Source organism: Panthera pardus, unplaced genomic scaffold (genome assembly GCF_024362965.1).
Source record: "Panthera pardus isolate Hobbes unplaced genomic scaffold, ASM2436296v1 HiC_scaffold_16, whole genome shotgun sequence".
Taxonomy (NCBI): Eukaryota; Metazoa; Chordata; class Mammalia; order Carnivora; family Felidae; genus Panthera; species Panthera pardus.
In genome coordinates, this window is record NW_026526721.1 from 5,863,685 (window position 1) to 5,888,496 (window position 24,812).

The 24,812-nt window shown below is 44.6% G+C and overlaps 1 long non-coding RNA gene across 1 annotated transcript; it reads right to left on the minus strand.

Annotated features, from left to right (window-relative positions):
• Positions 1 to 6: 6 nt before the first annotated feature.
• Positions 7 to 24,549, minus strand: LOC128777227 (uncharacterized). Its single transcript, XR_008422407.1, has 3 exons — positions 24,200 to 24,549; positions 9,300 to 9,360; positions 7 to 1,536 (listed from the first exon to the last, which is right to left on the minus strand). It is a non-coding gene; the product is annotated as an uncharacterized LOC128777227 (long non-coding RNA).
• Between the last annotated feature and the right edge of the window lie 263 nt (positions 24,550 to 24,812).

A 24,812-nucleotide genomic window follows, 5' to 3' on the forward strand; every position in this document is an offset into this window, starting at 1 on the left:
CTTGTGTGGTTTTGTAGGCTATGCTCAGGCAGAGGGGACAAATAGAGGAGACACAGAGGACCAGCCAGTGCTCTGCTGGCCTGGTTGTAGTGCAGACATGAATTTTCTCATAACACAAGTGCACATACGGATTTACAACAGCTTGGGGTTTGGGGAGCAGTAAACGGCTGCTAGTGTTTCCAGGGGAGGGGCCAGAACTGGTGTCCGGGATGGGCTGTGGCTTTGCCAAGGAGAGTATACAATTTGGAACAAATCGGGGGTTATAAAGGGTATGGAAGAGAGGATAGATGGCATTATGGGCTGAATTACGTCCCCTCCAAAATTCATATATTGAGGTCCTAACTCTCCAGTACCTCAAAATGTGACTGTATTTAGAAATAGAGGAGATAGAGCCATAAAAGAGGTATGTAAGCTAAAGTGAGACCATATGGGTGGGCCCTAATCAAATAGGATTGGTGTCCATATAAGAAGAGGAGATTAGGACACAGACCCATCACAGAAGGAAGACCCTGTGAAGACACAGGGAGAAGAAGATGGCCATCTACAAACCAAGGAAAAAGACCTGAGAAGAAACCAACCCTTGGTCTTGGCCTTCCAGCTTCCAGCCTCCAGAATCGTGAGAGGATACATTTCTGTTGTCGAAACCACCCAGCCTGTGGTACTTTGTGGCAGCCCTAGAAAACTAATACAGATGTCATAGCAAGTGCTGGAGAAGACTTTTAGGGAAAGAATAGAAGGATCTCAAGGGGAGTTAGACCAGTATTTGCCATGTAGCATGCAACTTAACCCTGTGGATTTCCCTGGGACACCTTTCATAACACAGTTATCTCCAATCGATGGGTCATGGAGCTGTTTTAAACACAAAGTGAAGTTGAGTGTGCCCATAGAGCAGCCATGGGAAACCAGGACCTGGGGGTTACACATAATGCATCCCAGGGTGCACCCCACACAGTTCTGGTTCCACATTTGCTCAGGGGACAGCTGCACAGGCACTCGGGCACTGAATGTTCCTTCTATCATTCCCCAGCAGGTAGGCCCTGGGACCACAGCTCCCAGCCCCATCCCTTGTCTTGGGGCAGTGGTGTCCCCACAGACCAGCCATCAGACCAAGGATTGCAAAGAGTCCCTGGACCTCATCTTGGAATCCCAAGGGATAAGGGCAGTAAGTAGATGGTCTTTAAACTTTTCCAGGTGGTTCCAATAAGCAGTCAAGTTTGAGGATCATTGTTTAGAACAGTGATCACACAATACACACACACACACACACACACACACACACACACACTTCTCACGCACTCCTTCCAAACTTTCGCTCCCTCCTGCCTCCTGCCCATCCTCCTCCCTCTACCTCCTTTTAGAATCCATGTGGCCCTCTCACATGAGTCATGTTAGCCAAACACTGTATTACATGGTAGATGGAGTCATGAACCAGAAGCTTAGAACTTGAGTCCTTGACTTGAGCGATGGTTTTCCACGTGACCTTGGCAAAGCCTCACCATTCCTCAGTGTCTCATCTCCTCCACTGGTGCTTTCAATCTTAAAAATTAATTTAAGAAATATTAAAATTGTGCATCTGCCAACCTAAGCAAAAATAGAAACAACAGATATATTGAGCTGAGAAATAAATTTTGAAAGAACTTCAGGAGAATTAGACGCACAGCTTCATATATTAGATCTTGGGGAATACTTCAACATTGCTGAGTTAAGATCCAGACATGGGGCTCTATAATTTATGAAAAAAAAACAGATAATATGGATAGATTATTTTCATCTTCTTGGGAGCGTGATTCTGCCTGAAGGTGCAGACTTGAACCAAGCAATCTTTCAAAATCCTCCTTTAGGGTTATTTATAGGGCCACTGTATATTGATGACCTGGGGCTTTTCATCAGACTTTTATACCAAATGCATCATATATATACAATTTCAGAGGGTGTGGGAGCTTTAAAAAAAACCGACACCCTGCGTCATTTTCCTGCCTTTGCTTCTCTACTTCCTTGTGAACGCCATGCACAGGTGCAGCACAGGCTTCGTCCCTGAACGTGGAAGGCATGGACGGAGGGAGAAGGAGGTCATCCTCCTAGGACAGAGATTTCCTGGCCCAACGTCGGTGGCTGGACCCCTCCCTCCATTCTGCCTTCACTGTCCCCCCAAACAGGAGGCCCCTGCGGTCCCTGGGTGTCTATGCAGCCCCCATCCCTAAGGCTCAGCATTCCCTAGTCCAAAGGGTGGACCCAGTGAGCTCCTGCTTTTGGTCCCCAACCTTGCGTCCTGCTGCCTTGAATTTTAATCTCCTTTGCAGATTCTAGCCCTCAGCCAACCTCTGGAGGCCACGTGGCCCAGAGCCAGGAAGCCACTCTGGCTATGGCCACAATTGTAGACATGCAATGTAGTTCTACAGACCTCTCCAGGAAACATTTGTTTATTCCAACGACTGATTCGGGTGCGTGCTGGCTTGCACAAGTCTCGATTCTCCCCTCCTGGCCTTTAAGCTTGTGGACAGAGGGTGAGGCCACCCCCTTCTGTTCTCTCTCCCATCCCCTATGTGTGCACGGAGTTAGTTGTCAAAAACACTCCCAAACACAGCGCCTGGGTGGCTCAGTCAACTAAGTGTCCAACTCTTGATTTCAGCTCCAGTCATGATCGCAGGGTTCCATGAGTTTGAGAGGCTCGGGTCATGATCTCATAGTTCCATGGGTTCGAGCCCTGAGTTGGAATCCGTACCCACAGTGACAGCCTTCTTGGGATTCTCTCTCTGTCTCTCTCTTTCTGTCTCTGTCTCAAAATAAATAAATAAACTTAAAAAAAAAAAAAAGCCCACTTCCAAACAAGTAAGTTTTCTACTGGCCACTGAGTATGGAAGCTGCTGAATAAAGAAAACTCTTTTCTCTATAAAATGAAAAGATTTACCTTCCAAGGTAAGAATTTTGTCTTTTAAAAGTGAAAAAAGGGGTGCCTGGGTGGCTCAGTCGGTTAAGCGTCCAACTTAGGTTTAAGTCATGATCTCACGGTTTGTGGGTTTGAGCCCCACTTCAGGCTCTGTGTTGACAGTGCAGTATTGTTCTCTCTGCTCCTCCCCCACTCATGATCTCTCTCTCTCTCTCTAAAATAAATAAACATTTTTTTAAATTAAAGGAAAAATAGATTAACAGAAGAAACATTAGGCGGTGGCTTCCCAAGGTTTTAGCAAATAATATTGCACGGCTGCTGTCCTGCCCCGCCCCCTTCATTCCCATCCAGCAAGAGTGTTTCCCCATCTCTTCTGTCACCCCTAACTGGGCACTCTGCATCAGAGATGTGTACATCTTATTATTTCTTGGAGATATTGGAAATTTGTTACCCTCGGGCACTCCCCCTCCCTCCATCCCTCCCCCTCCATGGCTCGCACTTTCCTGAAACAACTTGTGTTTACTACATATGCAATTTCCAGCCCACCTTGGCACGCTGTGAGGTCACTTTTTCTTTAAAAGTCACCAGAAAATAGGAGAGAAAAGGGGATGGTGTGGGAGGCAGACACGGACAGGTCAGATCTGGGCACCTGTCTTGTCTTATCTTCCAATGTCAAGTGCTACAGGCCCACCGGAAGCCACTATTGTTCTTCAGGTTTAAATTACTCCGTTTATGGAGGAAAAGGTCATCTTACAACCTGCAGTCCCTTTTAGCTCAATTAAAGGTCCAAGGCTGTCCTGGGGATAAGTTCTGCCTGGAGAGCTCGCAGAGCCCATGTCACCCTCCTCAGCTCCCTCTTTGATGAAAAGGTCAGCGGTGTTTGCATTCAAAGAGCCCCCCCCCCCAATCCCATCTCTGACGCCTGGATCCCTGGCCCATCGCTGAAGGCCATGCCTGTCCTGCTGGTAAGGCTGTCTGCTCCCAGCAGTCACGATGGCTCTCAGAATTGTGCTTTGTTGAGTTTCTAACTATTTTCCCTGCGTGCACTTCCTGCACAGGTGAACTCCTCCAGTTCATGCTTCAGCAACTCTTCCCAAAATTTCAAATCAGTGATTCTGAAGAGCCAGCCCACTTGTCTGGCATTATAGGCTGAATAGCATCCCCCCAACTTCATACCTTGAAGACCTAAACCCGATGCAGCTGTATGTAGAATGGGGTCTTTACCGACACAATTAAAGCTAAATGGGGTCATAAGGGTGGGGCCCCACTCCAAAGGGGCTGGCGTTCTTATAAAAAGAGGAGGATATACTATGGACACACATGCACGAAGAAAAGCCGTGTGAGGACATGGGGAGTAGGCAGCGTCTACAAGCCAAGGAGAGAGGCCTTCGGAAGAAACCAGCCCTGCTGAAACCTTGATCTTGGGCTTCCAGCCTCCAGGACTGAGAGACATAAATGTGTGTGGTCTTCTGCCGTGGTGGCCTGAGCAGACTCAGACATCTGGACCACGGCTGAGGTTCTCTCTAGAGGACACTCTAGGGGAGCCCCCTGGCCCGCACACTCCTAGGATGGAAGTGCTTGTTCCCAAGGTGCTGGGTGTTGGTGAGGGACTCAGCCCTCGACTCAGTCCTCCCTCGGAGGCTGCTCTCAGCCAAAGGGCCCTGTTTGCTCAGGGTCATCATGTCATTCAGGTGACCACCCACATCCAGTTCTGTCAGCTCCACATCCAACAAATGCCTGGCCCCTTATCTCAACTCAGGACAACTCTACAGGGTCATCCATTCCAGCTCCAAAGCTTCCTGTTGGATCATCTGAGGCATTTGTTCTGTCTGGATCACAGCCTGAATCCCCCTCTCTCCAGGGAGCCATTCCAGAAATAGGTGAGAAAGACAATTAGCAGGACAATGGAAGGAGAAGGCTGTTGCTGGGGAAGTCAAGGCCATAGAGAAAAATAAGGCAAGGCCGAGAGTGATTAACCAGGAAATGAAGGCTGAGTGTGGAACCCAGGGCTTCTCGAGCAGCAAACAGAAATTCTCATGTCCTATGACTGTGGGCAGAAAAAGAGGAACACGCCCAAGACTAACTACAGTGTAGCCAAATGCCAGAGAAAGCAAGTTCTCTTAATCTATGCCAAAGTCACGGTCTATGGGAGGGAAAAAGATCCTGAGTCGTGGGTAGATGCATGCAAATATCTTGAGCCCCCAGGTCCCTCTGATCACTCTGGGACTACAGCACTGGCCTCCTCCTCCCTGTTGAAGGCTAGTGTTCTTGGTACTTGAAGATGGTACGGAGGCTTCTCTCTTGCAAGACAGCACATGCCTATGCCAGGCCTTCCCCGCCTCCCTTCCTGACTGCCAGACTCATAACCAGAGTTAAATCACTATATAAGCTGGCACAAGTGTTGAGCCTGGTAAGGGAAGAACTCAAAGGAGCTTGGGGCTTGGCCAACACGTACTGGCAGAAGCCATGATGAAAATGCATATGCAGCTGGGTTCTGAGTTTTAGATGGAGGCAGAAAGCCAGAGGTGGGGACAAGAGAAAGTTTATTGAGATGGGAAAACTCTCCTATGATGGAACACTCATCATTCAGCCAAGACCCCAAGAGGTGATTCCAACAAGCTGCTCGAATGGCTTTGGAACCTTGAAGGAAGTGGTGGTTCACACTGAGTGAGGTAGAAATGCCAGAACTGCTAAGGGAAAAAAAAAGAGGAAGAGAGGATCAAAAGGCTCAGTGATGAGGGCATGCTAGGGGTATATGCTATCATACCATATAACTTTGGATAAATATGCAGTGAGGGCTTTGCCTTTACCAAGGCAATAAGAAATGTGCTTCCAACAGCACTGAGTAGCACAGTGGTATCTATTCTACTCAGGCCAGGACTGTTGCAAGGGCCAATACAGAACCAGGCTTCCTGATGGCAACAGGGATGATAGGATCCAGAAATAATGGAGGCCAAGTGGCAACAGTCAACCATTGAAAGCAGGTGGGTGCAATAATCAAGATGAGTGGAAGGGTCTGAGAGCAGCCAGTGGGCTTGACTCACAGAGCGCTATGTTGATAGATGTTAACAGAACACAGCATCCATAGACACAGCATATAAAGGCACCACAAAGGGCCTTTCTCAGTCTATACTAGTGCTTCTTAGAGGAGGATCAAGGGGACCGCCCCCCCCACCCCCACCCAGGGGACGCTGGCAATGTCTGCAGACATTTTTTGGTGTCGCAACTGGGAGGAAACATTTGTGAGATCAGGTCAGGGAGAGTCTTATGACACTTAATGTGTAGAGACCAGGGTTGTTGATAAATTTCCTATGATTTTCTCAACAGTCTCCCACAACAAAGAATCATCTGGGGCAACATGTGCTGAGGATGAGAAACCCTAATCGAGGTAAACATGTCTGTACGAGGATCTATACAAATCTGTACAAGGATCCCCAGGTGAGTAATCAAGAGGCTGAGGGCAAGCATCCCAATAACAAGTCAAGATTCCTTGCCCAGTTTTCAATCTGAGCCAGTTCACAGACTCAGAAGCAGTCAACCGAAAAGGGGGCCAGGTCTCCAGGGAAAAGGACCCACCCACATCATAGCCATAGTGAGTAGTGTTAACTTTCCCAGTTATTCCTCAGAAGGACCCATGACCATTTTCTTGAGTAACTATAAAATAAAAAAGAGAATACCCTAAAATTTAGACGACTGTTGAATACAGGGTACAAGTGGAAACTGGGAACTCAAAGCATTAGCCTGTCTGTTAGCGTATAAGGGAGCTGAGTGTAAATGGTGTCCCGGCACAGGTGCAACACAGAGTGGGTCCACTGGAAATAGACATATTTGGCAATGGGCAGAATCTCCACAATGGACCCATGGCTTGTGGTGTAAGAGCTCTCATTGTGGGGACAGCCAAGTAAAATCTCTGAAACCACCCCACCCCAGCCAAAATGATCATAAAAAAAAAACAGTATCATATTCCAACAGAATAGCAGAGATCAGTGCCACCCTTAAAGACCAAAAGGAGACTGGAGTGTTGGTTTCCAACTTATCTTTACTTAGTTCACCAGTCTGATCTCTACAGAAGCCAGACAGACCCTGGAAGACGTCAGTAGAGTTGCACAATCCCAACCAAACAGCAGCCCAACGCGGGGCTCGAACTCACAGACTGTGAGATCGTGACCTGAGCCGAAGTCGGATGCTTAACCGACATGCTGTGCCAGACATGGTATCTCTCCCAGAGGAGACTGATGTGGCCTCAGGTATGTGGTGTGTGGTCATTGATCTGGCAAGTGTGTTGTCTTCCTTCTTTATTAAGAAGGAGAACTGCTGCACCTACAGGGCTCACTTGGTTAAGTGTCCAGCTCTTGGTTTCGGCTTGAGTCATGATCTGAAGGTTCGTGAGTTCAAGCCTGGCATTGGGCTCTGCACTGACAGGATGGAGCCTGCTTGGGGTTCTCTCTCTCTGCCCCTCCCCTCCTCCCACGCCTGCACACTCTCTCTCAAAATAAGTAAATAAACTTAAAAAAAAATAAAAGGAAGATTAGAAGGTGTGAGCCCCCTGATATGACGCCATCCCTCAAGGAGATCAGCCAACCCTTTGGTTGCAAGCTGACATCTTTAGACCCCTACCCTGGAAGAGACAGTAATTCACCTTAACTGGAATGGGCATATATTCTGGTGTATTTCCTTTGCTGCCCACAGGCCTCTATCTATCCAATTCTAGCACCACTGTCTGGAGGTTTAAAGAGCATTTAATCCACCGATACAGAATATTGCATAACATCACCTTGGACAGTGTTGCATTTCATGTCAGCCAAGGTTTGATAGAGGGCTAGAGAGTGTATACCATGGAAGTCTGAAAAACACAATGAGGGCATTGCTTTCACCAGGGGGCACCAGGGAGACCAAGGTTTGCAAGACTGGATGGCAGAGAAGAGGTTGCTGTAGTGAGAGAGCTGCAGAAGGTTCCCTGGTGCCTTGGACTGAATACTGATCTTTGCAAAAAATACCCTCTGAAACCAAAGTGGAGGAAACTTCCCAATGCTGGGGAAAGAGCCCCTGGACAATTCCTGGAGATGCCACAGAACTGGAAATCATTCCTGTTCCCACCAGCCAAAATGGAGTGACCTTGAAATACACAGGCTTTGGGGCGCCTGGGTGGCTCAGTCGGTTGAACGTCCAACTTCAGCCCAGGTCATGATCTTGCGGTCCGTGGGTTCGAGCCCCGCGTCGGGCTCTGTGCTGACAGCTCGGAGCCTGGAGCCTGTTTCAGATTCTGTGTCTCCCTCTCTCTCTGACCCTCCCCTGTTCATGCTCTGTCTCTCTCTGTCTCAAAAATAAATAAACATTAAAAAAAAAATTAAAAAAAAAAAAAAAAGAAATACACAGGCCTTGCCTTAGAAGTAGGGTTAAATTAGTTCCTGAATAAAGGGTGTTCTTGGCTCGCCACAACAGAGCCTAACACCAGCCCTCAAAAGACTCAAAGTGACCCACAGTTCACTTAATTACATGCCAGGAAAACAACCCATCACTCTTTAAAGGACTACAGTAAAATTAGCACCCCACAATATGACATTTGTAATGTCGAGGATCCAAAAATGACCAGGCATGCAAAAAAAGCATGAAAATAACTATTGTTCATTTCATAGACACAACTGCAGAGATGGTGGGCTTGTAGACTCTCTTTCATACAGCCCCATTCTACGATTCTATATCTGGGATTCTGCAAACCACATTTCAAGTTGGCCAGCCATTCCCTTCCAGAATCCACCAAGGGAGAGCATGGATGGTCAGGATTCTGCAAGCCTGGAGGTGGCAGGACGGGTGTGTTCCTTCCTGTTCCCTTCTTGCTCCTTCTGTTTGATCCCTGTTCCCATTGGTGGCCGTGCTTCTTCACCTCAAGACTGGCAATTCCTCCAGACTTGATCTAGTTAGTGGTTTTCCCCACATCTGCAGAACCAGTCTCCCTACACTCCCCACAAGAGACACTGCACCAGCAGAACGACACCTGCTTGACAGAGGTCTGAACTTCAATTCCCTGAGGTCCTTCCCCTAAGCTTCTAGATTTTAATAATCCCAGATTCTTCCCTTTGTTCACCAGCCCCCAGGTTGATAGCTGCCTTCAAGGGACACCTCTATGACAACTTAGAATTCTCTTTTTGCCTCTTTGGTCAGCCATTCAGCAACTGTACGGCTCATTATCAACTGTTATACAAACGTTTGTCTGGGTGAAAACCAGTGTGGTTCCTGCCTCCTGATGACCCCATCTGTGTAGCCCCTGATGCAGGTGACTTATTACACTTAGTTCCCACAAAACTGAGTAAGATAGGCAATTTTATTAACCTCATTTTTTTCAAAGAACATGCAGTTCAGAGAAGTTAGTAATTTCCCCAGAATCCCAAAGTTAGTAACTGTGAAGTCTTACCTTTGGAAATAAGCAGTCTGACTCCAAAATTTGTGTGCTTGAAAATACCATGGAAAAATTCCTGCATAGGAGCACATATGATGATATGGTTGGACTCATTGATATCAAAGGAAATGTCCATTCAAGGGCTATCAAGGGATTGGTAGAATTCATAAATATCACAGTGGCAGTTTACGATTACAAGAGCATCCCAGAGAAGGCAATGTGGGTCATATTGGAGGCAATGAGTCTCACATCTCAGTGTCTATGTGAGAATCTCCAAGTGATCTTGGAAATAAAAATGCCAGGGACATGGGTAATTTAGCTGTTGCTACCCACGATATTAACTTCCAATTCCCTGAATTCAGACAATCCAACTATTTTCCCTCAAGAAAAATTTGTATGGTAATCAAAATTTAAAATTTGATCATGGTTTTTCTTCTTGGATGTATTAACACAGTGGATACCACTAATATTGTTCTCTCCTGCCCCTTAATAGAATCTTTCTTGTACTAGGAGTTATACTGCATACAAAAGCAAGACAAAGACATGGTGTGTGTGTGTGTGTGTGTGTGTGTGTGTGTGTGTGTGTGTGTGTGATGTGGAAGCTGGGGAAAGGGGCGACAGTAAGTAAACAACCATAATATATTCCCAGTGGCATCTTCTCCTACACCAACTTGTACAGCATTTAAGTGGGTCATGAAAGAATTATATATGGTCATCACTATCTGGACCTAATGCATATGTCAGTAGAATGCTGGGAAATTGTGCTAATATCTTTCAAAATGAAAGCAAAAATGAGGTCCAAAATTAATCTGCAAAACCTTCATGTCATTTTGGTTCTTTCCAGACTATAAAATATTAGCATAAAAAGTGGTAAGTTCCTTCCATTTAATATGAATACTTGCTTTAAATAATTCCAAATACTAAATCATGCTGGAGAACTTATTACCAACATTGTAAAATTAGGAAAAATCTCAGTCAATTAAACGCAGGAAACTAAAAGTCTTTAGAAAAATTTAATCCCCTAATTAAACAGCTGAGGGGTGGGAGCAGCAAGTAGAATGTTCCACCAGAGCAGCCTCAGAGTTACTGGCCTCGTAAATGAGATAGTTTGACGAAAGCATCATTGTGGTGACTGAAGCTTAAGAATGCATAAACGCCATTAGACACTTGCATCCCAAAAGGCAAGGCCATTTTCATCATATAGAGAAACTGACCAGAAAAAGGCTTCTGAAAAGGCTTCCAAAAAATGGTTTCCTCTTCTGAAAAAAAAATAGTTTCTGCAACCACATACCTGCAAGTCAAAAACATTTTGGGTAATAACATTCCATTCAGTGGCCCAATTTTGGCCTGAACAGTCTAAGGGCCAGAATGCCATCTACAGCAACATCCTTACCCAGAACATTACAGTGTAGACAAGCTCACTGCCCACTCCCACGTAAACACATACCGCTTAATTGTAATAGCAATGCCTTTAATAAGATCCATGGACAGAAGTAATCCTTTAGGGTCCTATGCACCCTTTGATTTCTAGTGCCACAGAAAAATACCTAGAACTACATGAGGTATTTCAACTATTGAAAGAGCAGCCAGAAACTTGTGAAAATACCAGCCTAGGGGGTAGAGATATAGGGAATTAGGTGAATAGCTACAGGAAGGGGTTTCGCCCCTGGGAGAAGGGAGGGGGCCCACCAGCGCCTCCGTGGCAGGCCAGTGGTACTCACCGTATGTAGATTGGCATGGGAGGACCAAGGACTGGAGAAGATAGGAGAGGGTGGAGCCAAGACACAGGAAGGGAGGAGCCAGTGGAAGTTCCCCTAGAGGTCACCCAAAGAATTGCTGAGTGCAGGAGACAGAGAAGCCCAGAGCCAAGGGATAGAAAGGGCCTGAGATTATGAGTAAGTGAATCATGCTCCAAATGAGAAGAGTTAGGCAGGGCCAGCTACGTCAGCATCCTGGAGTCAGGAGGCCAGACTGCATCTCGAGGTACAGAAGGGAGGTAATTATGGGCATGAAGAATTCTTACAGGTGAAAACTGGACTGAATTAACAGGTTAACAAAAAGGGAATCCATGGGTACTAGTATCAGTTGACCGAGCACCAACTCAACATACATCTGCCAGGAATGCATCTTCTGTTACTGGCCATTGTACTTTTCCAGTTGAATGCATGGTGTGGTTAGTCTACCGGACCAGGATATCACTGGGCTCACTCACCTCAGAAAGTGCAGAGTACAGTTCCCAGAGCAGAAAAAAAAAGGAAGTACTTCTCTCAGTCTGGACCCAGAGGCATGAGCAACAAGGAGGTTTTACCTGATTGCATTAGTCCCTGCCTCCCTTCAACAGTGTCTAAATTTTGTTCACCTTATCCATCTGTGAAGGGGCTTTGGCTTGAAGCTTCAGAAGAAGTGAGACTTTTTGCAGTGATGAGGGACCGAGGAAAGTTGCTGGATGAAATGTGGTATAAGTCTGTCCCTCTCTGGAGTAAAGGCCTGAGGGCTATAAACAGATGAAACTCCACTGTCTCCTGTGTGCTCGTCAAAGATCAACAAGCTTGACACCAGAAGTGGTAAAGACAAACTTCATTCAGTCATAATTATTCCAATAGAGAAGAGGGTCCAGCATGAACTGAACTCAACTTCCTGGACAAAAATCAAGGGACTTTGTAAAGGCCTGGATGTGCTAATAGAAAGCACTAAGGGGTATTAAGTGGCATTGGTCCATGTGATTAGGCCACTTGGATTTGTTCGTTGGTGCTTATTCACAGAGAAACAAACTTCACATGTCTTTAGGAGAGAGGGCAGTGGTACAGGTTAGAGTATGGCATCCACTGACGTTAGGCCCTCACCCTCCCGCAGGGACTGAGAGCAAGGAGCAAGCAATGAGTTATCTCCTTGAATGTTACCCCAGGACAGCTTTGGGGCCCTTGAGAATATAGCTCTATGTGGTAGATTTATATTCCAAGGGGCAGAGAAAGAATGCTCTTTCTATAATGTCTATAATGACATATAATGTCTATAATGACAAGCTTTCTAAAGTAGCAGCTCTGTGAGGAGATTCAGAGGGCTATCTCCCTACCCCCAGGTTTTGGAAGCATTGAGCTCCCCCAGACGGGACTTAAGGGAGGGCAGTCATCATCCTAGAGACACAGCCTTGAGCTGTTAGAAACTATGCTAGTGTTTGCTTAAGTCTCTTAGTGTGGGGTGGGAGGTGAAATCATCTGTGCTGAGAGTCTGCAGATTTTATAAGCCAAGGTTGAAGCCTAGTCAAAAAGAGGGCTCAGAGGGTCTGACTAGAGTTTGGTCAAGAGAGCATCTTTGTCAAGCTGTATCATTATCTCTTTGAGCCTCACCATCCTCTCCATGAAGCCACATCGTCTTCTCCATGAGTCACACTGTCTTCTCCATGAACTTCAACATCATCTCCAGAGCCTCACCGTCTTCTCCCTGAATTGTCTTGGTGAGATCCTGGAGGACGCTTATGACCACAGTGGACCCATGTGGATAATCCAGGAGAATCTTCCCACCTCAAAACCATTAACTTAATCACACCTGCAAAGTCCCTTTTGCCCTGCAAGGTAATATATTCACATGTCCCATGAATTAAGATGCAGACATATTTGTGGAAGTCATTATTCTGCTGGCCTCCCTGCCCACATCCCACAACTCAGAAATGAAAGTGTGAGGATTACTACGACAGCAGCTACAGTGCCTAGAGCTGAGAGGGCATCTGCACAGATGTGTGTGTGCCAGGGCTTCTGGATGGACAGATCCACCATCACAGTCTACCTCTCTGTGTCTCTCACACACACACACTCTGCCATCCTGAAGCTCTGGACCATGGGAAATCCCAACTCTATTCAACAGGCCATCCTCTCGCCCCCTGAGGTGTGAGCAAAGATAAATGAGTGAATGGGATTCAGACACGAATCATCCAGATGGAGGCCTGGGGTACAGCCACGGGCTCTGCAGGAGCTGGGTTACAGTCCAAAACACCAGAAGTTACCTAGAACGCTGATCAGTCACCTGGACAGTTGATGCTGGCAAAAAAATTCCAAGAAATTCTCAGATCTCCAAGAATTTCCCCAAGTGCCTGATGAGCTGAGAATCTGATTCCCATTGTATAATAGGCACATTTCATTAAAAAAAAAATGAAGTGTATTCTTTTTCCACAATGATGGGATCTAATACTTGTAATTATAAAAATAAGAGTGGTATAAATGTCTACTGTTGTCATGGCTCCTTTCAGCATCTGAGGATGGGATTTATTCACACATAATTCTGTTAACCAATGTTGGAGCTATTATTTCCAAGTAGCTTGGTGACTTTGATGAAGATAAAGCCTTCAAGATAATTAAGCTGGAATACTTAAGCAGTGCCGATCCAAGCACAAGGAAAATAGCTACTCTTATTGCCCACAAAACATCCACGGGATGAAAAGGATTCGGACGCAATGGTTATTTGATGTAGAAAGCACCCATGTTCTTACTTCAAGATGAAGTCCAATTATAATAAAGTATTTCCATTTTATGAAAATTAGCTACACAATAAATAGGTGAATATTGGATACATTTCCAGATGAACAACAAGACCAAATTCAAAGAAGGATTTCAAAGGGGTAAAAATGTTTTTAAGTACAGAAACCAGGAAATTTTCCTTTGGAAATTGTTTAGTTAATAACAGCTGCCAGTTTCACAGGTAATTTGCCTTTTTCATTATGGAAAATTCACCTTGAACAATGGAAGCTAAGTTTTTCTGCTCTAAAAATATTAACCTCCCGTGGAGTCAAATTGATGAGTGTCTTCTCATTTGCATGAAAGATAACTTTATTTTCTGACGAGAGAGTCTGAAGAATGGTTCATCTTCCACATTCTATCATGTGTGCACAAAGGTAGAGCAGGTACAGTTCTCTTGCTTAGGCTTATCTTAGTTTCAAAACCAGCAGCCACTTCCAACTGGTGTCAGCCAAAGAGAAGGATTGATTGCAGGGAGGTGGGCTGTGTCCTAGAATCCAAGGACAAGAAGGCAGGTGATCAAGAAGGAGGCTGGACTTGGGACCTGGAGAGTCCCTGGAGGGACGGATTTAGGAAACCAGCAGGTATTGATGATTGGCTTCTACCTTCTTTCCTCACTAACTGGCCTTCCCAGGTACTCAAGGTCACATATGAATAGAAGATGGCCACCCACAAGCCCAAGTTCACATGTGTGGTTTCTGCTGCACAGGGTTTCTGTGTGTACATGTGGCCAGATTTCCCAGAAATTAACCCAGCTTAGCTAGATGCCCACCCCTGGATGGCTTGACTATGTCCAGGAAAAAAAATCATGGCCCCAGCGGCTGGCCCTGACACTGGCAGTCTCAGATCTTTTTGTCTGAAGAAACCTGGCATTCATTTGGGCCACGCTGCTAAAGAGGAAGCAGTTGACATTGCAGCACAATGACTGGTCATTGTTCAGGACCTCCGCACACTTTGCAGCTTACTTAGTCCCCTTGTTCCACCTAGTAAATGCCAAAAGGGCCCCCTCCCCAGTCACTGTGACACTAAACCAGCCCCCTGAAGTGCCTCCTCAGAATACAGTGTTGCATCCTGTTGAAAAGCCCCGAATTTCAGTCCAAGCATTTTGAAACACACATGTGTGGGTCCTGTCCTGGCCCCAGAGCAAGGTGGAAACACACAAGCTATTTAGAATAAGACGGCTGGCTCTGCCAGCCTACCAGCCATGTGGCCTGAAGCAAATACCTTAATCTCCCTCACCCGTGGCTCTTCACCATCCAAAGCTTGAATTAAATGATACCTCCCCCTTAGATCTATTGTGAGGATTAGGTGAAATTGGGTATTAGGTTGAACCATAGGAAATGTCCAGTTTTATAGGTCAAACACTTGAATAATCTGCAATTTCATAGGGTTTCAACCAACATTTCAGGGCTATAGCACAGTGCTTGGCACATAATAAGAGTCAATAAATGGTAAATATGAATCCTACAAGGATGCAAATTAAACTTGGATGATGCAAAATGCACTAAAAAAAATAACTTCTAGGTAAGAACATTGTGTCCCACCCCCTGACCTTGGGCACAACATAGCACGTGCCGTTAACTAAGGTATAAACAATGGTGGGAAGAAAATCCTTTGGGGAAATTTTAAACGCTATCTGTGACAGCTCATGACAATTGGAAGGGCAAAAAGGAGGTATCATCCCAGTGGAGACTTAGAGTATGGTGGCCAGCTGTCCTCTGCTTATGGAAAATACTGGAGAAAGCTATTATCTGTGATGACTCATCAGTCTTCCTCAGGAAGACAAAACAAAGCTTTCTTCTCCTCCCCAGCAAGCAGGAATCAGGTCTTGGAATGGTAGCTCAAGGGGTTATGGGCTTGGACATGGATTTCATTTTTAATTATTCCAGGCTTACCTTTTGCATAATTTTGCATAAAAGAAATAACTTTTATTTCAAGCTCCCCAAGTCCCTAACCTGTCACTTGCATGCAGATGCCACCCTCTGGCCCTCCAACTGGCCACGGGTCAGGAAAGCACAGAAGCATTAACTGACTGCGTACAGCATGAGAATTTTCCTTGGCACTTTCCACTGGCAGTTAACTTTTAATTAAAAGGCAAAAAAGACATTAATTATCAGTTAACAAATTTCAATCTCTATTCAGACAAGGGAATTAATGTGTTTAAAAAAGGCCTCAATAATTATTTCTTGCAGTTTAGAAAGGGTGATGATAAAAGTATACCTCTGCCTCCACTCTTCTTTTCTGGTTTCAAGAAACTTGATGAAAGGGCAGCCATACCCAACACCTGTTTGCCAGGGCTCTAGATTTAGGGGCCATGTTATTCTAAATAACTTCAGGAGGAAGGGCACCTAAGCCTAGCAGAAAAGGAAGCTGTGGGCAAGCTGGTCACCTTTGGAAGTTGGGTCCTGCCTGAGATCCCCTTTCAGACTGTTCTCTCTGGAAGCTTGTGCCTGCTTTGCCCCTGACAGAGCCTGGGTCTCCAAATGCAGGTAGGAATGACTTGTACTGCCCACCTCCAAGTCAAGATGGATTTTCTGTTCAGTCAAAAAGCTCAAAGGAAAACATTTCCAGGTGGGAAAGCAGGAGAGTTCTCCTCTCTCATGACCCTATAGTTATGTTGGCAGAACTTCCCAGTGGAGAACAACGGCTTTCCACTGCTCTTGTTGAGTTGTTTATACCTTGTGACTTCTTCCCCCAAAAACCTTCTTCTAAGAAAGCCTCCCACTTTTTTCCAGAATGGCCATTTTCTTTCCTTCCTTTCTTGGAAGGGAAATTGAACTAGTAACTCTTACTTGATAAGCGTAAGTAAGTCAGCCACTGGGAATGGAAAGTAGAAGGGGGTCAAAGGCTCTCAGCTCCTCAGATTAAATAGTGCTCCCAGATAGCGATGCCAGATGGGCAACATGCTGGGAGGCCATCAGCCCCATGAATAAATTAAAACCTGAGTCAAATATAGCTAAAACATTTTTTTTTCATTTGATAGACCCTAATGCAGGTTGCTTTTTAGCTCCTCTGTCAGACAACAAGCACATATTGAGGTCACAGGACCAAGGGCTCCCCTGGGCTCACGCATTGTAGACCAAAGGGCTGAGGAGAAAGCTTTGCAAAGGTGAAGCAAAAGACAGTGCTGACCCACTGTGGTCAAAGACACTGTACCTCCCCCCACCTACCCACCCATCCCTATCTCTCGGCCTTCCCTGCCACTCTCCCAATCTCTTTTTCTCTCTAGCTCCCAAACATCCTGGTGCTCAATCCCCTAAGAAGGTGGATTTGGGAACATCCGAACCCAAACACAGATTCCCTCTCCCACTCAGTGGGACCACACCACGGGACATACAACTTACCTTCCGCCCCCAACCCTGACACACACAGCAAATGTGAACAAAAACTTTATTAATTCAGGCAGGACTAGAGCAGGAGAGGAAGGAAGGAAGGAAGGAAGGAAGGAAGGAAGGAAGGAAGGAAGGAAGGGGAAAACGAGGGAGGGCAGGAGGGAAGGGAGGAAAAGAAGAAGAAAAGGAGAGAGAACAGAAGGAGTCTCCTTATGCACTGATATACTGTACTTCCAAGATATACCATCCAGTGAAAATTGTGCTGCCCTTCGTCTAAGGAGGAGAGTAAAACTGTATACGTATATACCACCCAGGCTCCCTCCAGCACTCTCCCCGACCCCCTGACAGCACCTCCTCCTGGCTGATGGGCAAGAAGGCTAGTCAGTGCACTTCACAGGGCAGCTTTTAGGCTGACAGGGCAGAAGAGAGCATAAAATGGACATTGAGGGCAAGTAGAGGATCATAGCACAGGGCAGGTGGGAGATGGAATGGGTGGAAACATCTCATTGTTTTGAATTTCAAGTCTTGCAAATATATTTCCTATTTTAAAAAATTAATATAAAGTAAAATTTAAATATTCAAATAAGTCAATCATTGGGACACCACAGGACCCAAGATGAGAGAAACAACAGTGTGCCCTGTGAATATACCCTTCAGCCCCACTGGTCCATGAAATTGGAAGAGAAGAGGGGGATCTCTTCGTGCTCCAGACTGGAATCAAAAAATTCAAATAGAGTCAAAAACAATAACAAAAGCAAAGCATGACACGTAGAATTTAGCGGGGGCTTTGGTCGAATTTTATTATATCCTCCAATAACTTGCAAGCCTATGAATTGAGAACACAGACACTGTTCCAATCATTGGGAAAGATTTGGAGGTAAACAATCTCATTAGAATAGTGTCCTCCTTCCTGCAGATGAAGACAAACCCATTCACAGCCAGCAAGGAGGCTCCTGTAATGGAAGCTGGCCCTGGGAAGAAGCCAAACACTCCTGGGCACAATCATACCAGGGTTTATTGCTTTGCAAGGGGGCAACAACAAGGTCATGTTGTAGAAGCAACATCCCTCTCATTGGGTGAGACCAACTGCCTTGTCTCCAAGAAGTAATAACGCTCACCTTGGCAAGGTGTGCCTGCTTTGCAGGTGAGCTAGGGAAGGCAGTCAGCTGGCCGTCTGGCTGATAATGGGGTTGAACTGTAGGTGGAGTGTCTGCTTTCCTGTACATCCCTAGGAACAGTGCTGACCCCTCCACCTGGAGCCTCAGCAGCAGCAGGAGTCCCCATCAGTATCCAGCCCAACCTGGAGGTGCTCAGAATTCAAAACTCATGAAGGAACCCCACTGGAAAAACACCAGTCCTCCTAAGAGAAGGGGAGCAGTCCTTCACTATCAACCTGTCTCTTCAGTGAAGAAGCTATATGCTTTCATCTCCATCCAGGATGGGTTCAGAAAAGCAACAAATTGTGCGGTACTCGAGAAAAAGATCGTGAGAGTCCCAAGACTTCGTTGGGATGTGATGTGAAGGTTGAGAGCCTCTCATCGCCATCACAGAGCCCCTTTATAAAATTAACAAGTGCTTCCCAAGTCAAATGGAAATGAGAAAAATATACAAGGTTCCTGAACCTTGAATAAATATATTGTTTTGCAAAAACTGACTGTTCTAACTTAAATGTGCATTTCCCTTCTATTGTCCGTGCTTAAAACATAACTTCATAAAAACTTTATCATCTTAAATGTGCCTCATCTCTCCTTCATTGTAAAAGCCTTATTATTCCATTACTTTCAAGTTATTTGGGCAGCTCTCTCATATAAGCCACACACACAAAAATTCCCATCACCTTGTGTAGATGAAGGTCAGGCCTTCAAGGTCAAGACCTACAGCATCCTGAACGTGGAGCCTGAATGCTGAAAGGACCCACAAGACCTTCATGACCACAGAGGTGAAAATTCCTTACGAAAGAGATTTTGCAAGAGAGACTTGCCCCAGAGGAGAAGCTCATTCATTTACTCAATGTTCAAGGTATTAGTACACAGCACTCATGCAAGTGATATTTATGGAATCTGTATGGTGGCTTGCAAGCCATGAATTAGCCTCATTGGGTGCTTGTAGAATGCAGGAGAGAGAAAAAGTCAGCACCTTACTAGGACAGAACACCCACAAGCAACTGGAGCACAAGATTAAAATTTGCCAAATGAGAGTTGTAGATAGGAATGTTGCCATGTTGCCATGGATCTTTTTTTTTTAAGTGTGAAAAACTTCAAATCTACAAAAAAAAAAGTAAAACAATACAATAAACACTCACATACCTTTGAACCCACATCACCAACTATGCACATCTCCCCAACATTTGCTTGCCCTCCTCTCTCTCTCTCTTTCTCTCTCTCTCTCTCTCCCCCTCCCTCCCTCCCTCCCTCTCTCTCTCCCTCTCTCTTTCTGGTGCTGGCTCTATCCTTATCTATTTATCTATTATTTGAAAGTAAGTTCAAGTCTTTATAACCCTTCATCCCCAAAGGTTTCATCCCCAAATGTTTCTTTAAAAAAAAAAAAAGGGGATATTTTCCTACATAATTTGAATATCACTGTCACACCTGAGGAATTTAACACTGATAAATAACATTATCAAATGCACAGTGTGTATTCATATGTCCCAGCTATCCAAGACCCCTACCAAGGACCACACAATCTTCATGCCTCTTTTGTCTCCTTTTACCCAAAACAGATCCCTTGCCTCTGTTTTTGTTTTCATTTTCATTAGTACCATATTTTTTAAGAGTCCAAGCCTATTGTTCTGTAGAATGTCATGCAGTCTGATTTTGTCTCATGGTGGCCTCATTATTAGATTCAGGTGCAACGTGTTGGGCCAGAATGCTAAATATTTGATGCCTGCCCTTCTCCTTTCATCAGAGCAGGAGCCCATGATGTCAGCTTCTCCCCTGACCCTGATGCTGACAGGTGGCTGGGATGGGAAGGGAAGTTTCCCCTTGTGATTAATAAATAGCCTGGGGAGTGCTACTCTGACACGGCATGATGACCCTGCTCCCAAACTTTTCAGCTCATGGTTTCACCTGACCCAATTAGTGGCAATGACAAAATAATGATTCTCTAATTCGATCACTTTCTGTTCAACTCTGTCTCTTTCTTTTGTTTTGTTCCACTTTGCTTTTGCCATGTGGGTTTGAAGGAGGAGGATCCCATCTCTAGCTGGGGCAATAAAGGAGGTCCCTCAGGCAGGAGATGGCATTTGGAGACGTGGGAGGATATTGAAAAAGCTGCATTTGGTGCCTTCTATCAAGAAAGAGATTCTCCCTACAAATGTAAACAGTGCCCTGACTGAGCCACGTGTAAGTGGCCCTCTTTTCTCCAGTTTCCTGCTGGTTCCTGTGGACTCACTTGAGGAGCCATGTGGGGAAGATGTGGGAGTAGGACTGTGTTCACAGTTGGGACAGCAGGTTGCTGGCTCCTCGGGCAACATGACAAGGTCAGGCTCCAGTCTCCGCCCACCACCAAGAGCATTCAATCAACCTTAACTAGACATTGTGCAGCTCATCTGGGCCAAGTACTCCCTGTTCCTCAGACACACAGCTGTAGGGCACAAGTGCCTGATAAAGCATCTGAAAGCATCAAGGTTGCTTGAAGATTTGGAGAAATAAACATTTTTAAAACAAATAGGAACATAATAAAAATGCAATTATAGGGGAAATATGAAACTACGAGATCACACAAGAGCCTCATGCCTTTGGTAAGCCATCCTGGGCTATCGCCAGAACCCCAGGGACATTCATCTTGATCCTCTGCTGCAAAGACCACCCTGAGAAGGACTTTCAGGAAGTCGAAGCACTGTCCCAGCCAAGGGAGCAGCAAGTGGGCCCAAACATCGGATACCAGGGATGAAAAATAGATAATAGGAAGACTTGGTTATGCAGAAGCAAATGGAAAGTTGATGAATATTGACTTCCTGGAAGTCGATAGTATGGTCACATGAACAGAGAATACTAACAATCAGTCTTTAAACATTTTGTTTCCTACATCTATCCTTATTGGTAGACAGGGTTGTAAAATGGTCTCTTCTGTCTTACTCTAGAGATAACTAAAAAACTTTACAGAGTGTATTAGTGAAGAGAAGACGGGTTCTAGCTTTTTTTTAGAGTTTAATTTTAGAGGTTTTTTTTTAGGTTCAAATTCTATATTTTGCAAAGAGAGAGAGAACACAGAGGAAGGAAGGAAGGAAGGAAGGAAGGAAGGAAGGAAGGAAGGAAGGAAGGAAGGAAGGAAGAAAGGAAGGAAGAAAAAGGAGAAAAGGAGGGAGGGAGGGAGCCAATCAAATAGCATAAGCATTCCAAAGTCTTACCAGGATTTGAAATCTGACATAAAATTAAAATTGTTTCATAAAATTGAGAAAAGAAATTGAAGCTTTAAATAGAACAGAATCAAGTCACTATTTTTATGGAATTTTAAAAATCCAAGCTCAGATTTAGTTAAGCCACCATAAAGTGAAAACCAATAAACTGTAAGCGTACATTTTCATGAAGTGGAAAATATGCTAATTTTTATAATTACAAAGTAGGAGACTTTTTTGGGGTTGTCTGTCTACTTTAATCCTAGGCCCTCTTAAATATTTAGTTTATTGCCTCTCTGGAACCAAAGTCTGAGCAGCTAAAATTTTAATGATGTTGGAAAGCACACTCCGATCCCACCACAGGTAGAGCATGTTAGATAAGACACCGCATACTCATGGAGGACAACAGTTCACTCTAAGAACCCAGGGGCCTCCGACACAACAAGAGAAGCTTCTTTGTACCTCTTGGTCCTTCCTTCTGGGGGCGTGTGTCAGGGCTCAGAAGACCTCCAGGTGAAGGACTGAGTGCCGAGTTCCACCCCACCTCTTCACCAGCCAACCTTTCTTTACACCCCATCTTTTTTGTTATTAACAACTTATTTATTTTTTAATTTACATCCAAGTTAGTTAGCATATTCTGCAATAATGATTACAGGAGTAGATTCCTTAATGCCTCTTCCCCATTTAGCCCATCCCCCCTCCCACAACCCCTCCAGTAACCCTCCGTTTGTTCTCCATATTTAAGAGTCTCTTATGTTTTGTTCCCCTCCATGTTTTTATGTTATTTTTGCTTCCCTTCCCTTATGTTCATCTGTTTTGTCTCTTAAATTCCTCATATAACTGAAGTCATATGATATTTGCCTTTCTTGGGCTAATTTTGCTTATCATAATACCCTCTAGTTCCATCCACATAGTTGCAAATAGCAAGATTTCATTCTTCTCTGATTGCCAAGTAATATTCCACTGTATCTATATACCACATCTTCTTTATCCATTCATCCATCGATGGACATTTGGGCTCTTTGCATACTTTGGCTATTGTCGATAGTGCTGCTATAAACATGGGGGTGCATGTGCCCCTTCGAAACAGCATACCTGTATCCCGTGGATAAATACCTATTGGTGCAATTGCTGGGTCGTAGGGATGTTCTATTTTTAATTTTTTGAGGAACCTCCATACTGTTTTCCAGAGTGGCCGCACCAGTTTGTGTTCCCACCAGCAGTGCAAAAGAAACACTCTTCCTCCGCATCCTCGCCAACATCTGTTGTTGCCTGAGTTGTTCATGTTACCCACTCTGACAGGTGTGAGGTGGTGTCTCATTGTGGTTTTGATTACTTTACACCCCATCTAAACTGCATCTTTCTTGAACTCTCTCTTCCAGTATTTATCAGTTTGTAGTTGTGTATTTAATTGTCTAAGGTGTGTCACCTCAACTAGACTGGAAGCTCCATGGGGTTGGGGGATCATGCTCCTGGTCTGCCCTCAAGTACCCAAGACAAACATACTCTGAATGAATAAATGAATGGATGAATACCTGAATACATGGCTTTCAAGTAGCAATCTTATCAGAGAACACTCCTCCTTGCCTGGGAAACAGTGACTTGGTAATTATACTACCATCTACGTGTACTTTTATTTAACCAAATGGGTAGTCTCAACACTCTGGCTTCCTGTAAATTCAGCCATTCATCCAGCTAATGTTCTCTGAGCCCTATCATGTCCTAAGCACTATGGCAGGAGCTCGGGATACAGAGACGAACAGGATGAAAACAAATGCGTGAACACATCAGTCAAATGAAAGCCTGCAATGACTGTTTCTTTTCAAGGGCCAGCACATTGAAGCTTTTGTTCTTAAACATAATATTTTTTAAAGAGAAATTATAAACTTAGGAGTAAAAAAAGAGGTGGCAACCTTAACTCACCAGAATCCAGGCCCAGAAGGGGACAGCCTCTCTGGCTTCATTCCCTGAATCACTCAAGTTTGCTCTCCTCCAAGCAACAGACGTTAATAGAGACCCCCAAATTTGAGGAGACCCAAATAGAGACCTCAGCAACCAAATAGCAAATGGGCTTAATCTATAATGCCAACTCTTATTGACTGATGGCCATGGGTTGGGAAGCCACCATGGACTAAGTGGGTAAAAGCCACCATCAATTGGTGATGTCTGTCATAAGCACCATATGCCATTTTTGTCAGTCTTGCCCCAGGAGGTGGATTTACTACAAGGCTGAGGTGGAGAAGATCAGAGAAGTATTTTTCTGACCCTGCCTAAGACAATATTGGTCATCCAGTAGGTGTTCAAGAAAAATTTAATTAGAATGACTCATCTCCACTATTCGCTACTCTTGTGACTTTATGAATTTATACCCCACCTTTGTACCAGTTTGTAGCTGAAGAGCCTATAGGAAAGTGATGAGTTTAGGGTGGAGACATTGCAAATAGCCTTTGTTCTGGTTCTAATTTATGATTATCTTATAGAGTAACAGTCCTCTATGTCTTTGGACTCACATGATAGAGCCCAAGACATTTCTAATTAGAGTAATGCCCAAGAACATTCCCTGCATTCCCATTGACCTACAGCCCTTGCACCTTCTCTTATAATTATTTGTCTATTCATCTGCAAGATCTACAAAGACAGTAACAATTTCTAGTTCACTTTCCTTTTGTCAACTGCAAGAACAGTGCCCACTATAGCAGGATCATATTAAATGTTAAATAAATGAACTGAAAATCTTACACCAAGAAGTCGAAAGTGTTGGCTCGACAACAGCAACATCTGGATGTTTGCATCATGGCCGACACCTCAGTTTTTCCTGTCCTGCAGAGCGGTGAAGTCACTGGGGCAAGACATCATTGAGTTGGAAAGGAAAGGATAAATTCTGTTTAATGTGAGGCAGAAAAGTCATTATGTTATAACTACTGCCTGTTATATATTTTTTATCAAAAGTAACAAATGTATCGTGGTGTTTAAATATATAAAAAAGTGGAGCGCCTGAGTGGCTCAGTTGGTTAAGTGTCTGTTTCTTGGTTTTGGCTCAGGTCATGATTTCATGATTCGTGGGCTCAAACCCCACGTCTGCACCTGTAGTGCAGAGCCCGCTTGGGATTCTCTCTCTCCCTCTCTCCCTGCCCCTCCCCTGCTCATCCTTGATAAATAAATAAATAAATAAATAAATAAATCCTTTTAAAAAATGATCAAAGAACTTGAATAGGCTTTTCTCCAAAGATGACACCCAAATGGCCAAAAAGCCCATAAAAATGTGCTCAATATTACTAACCATTAGAGAAAAGCAAATCAAAATCATGAGATACCACTTCACACCCATTAAGACGGTTATTATTTTAAAAAA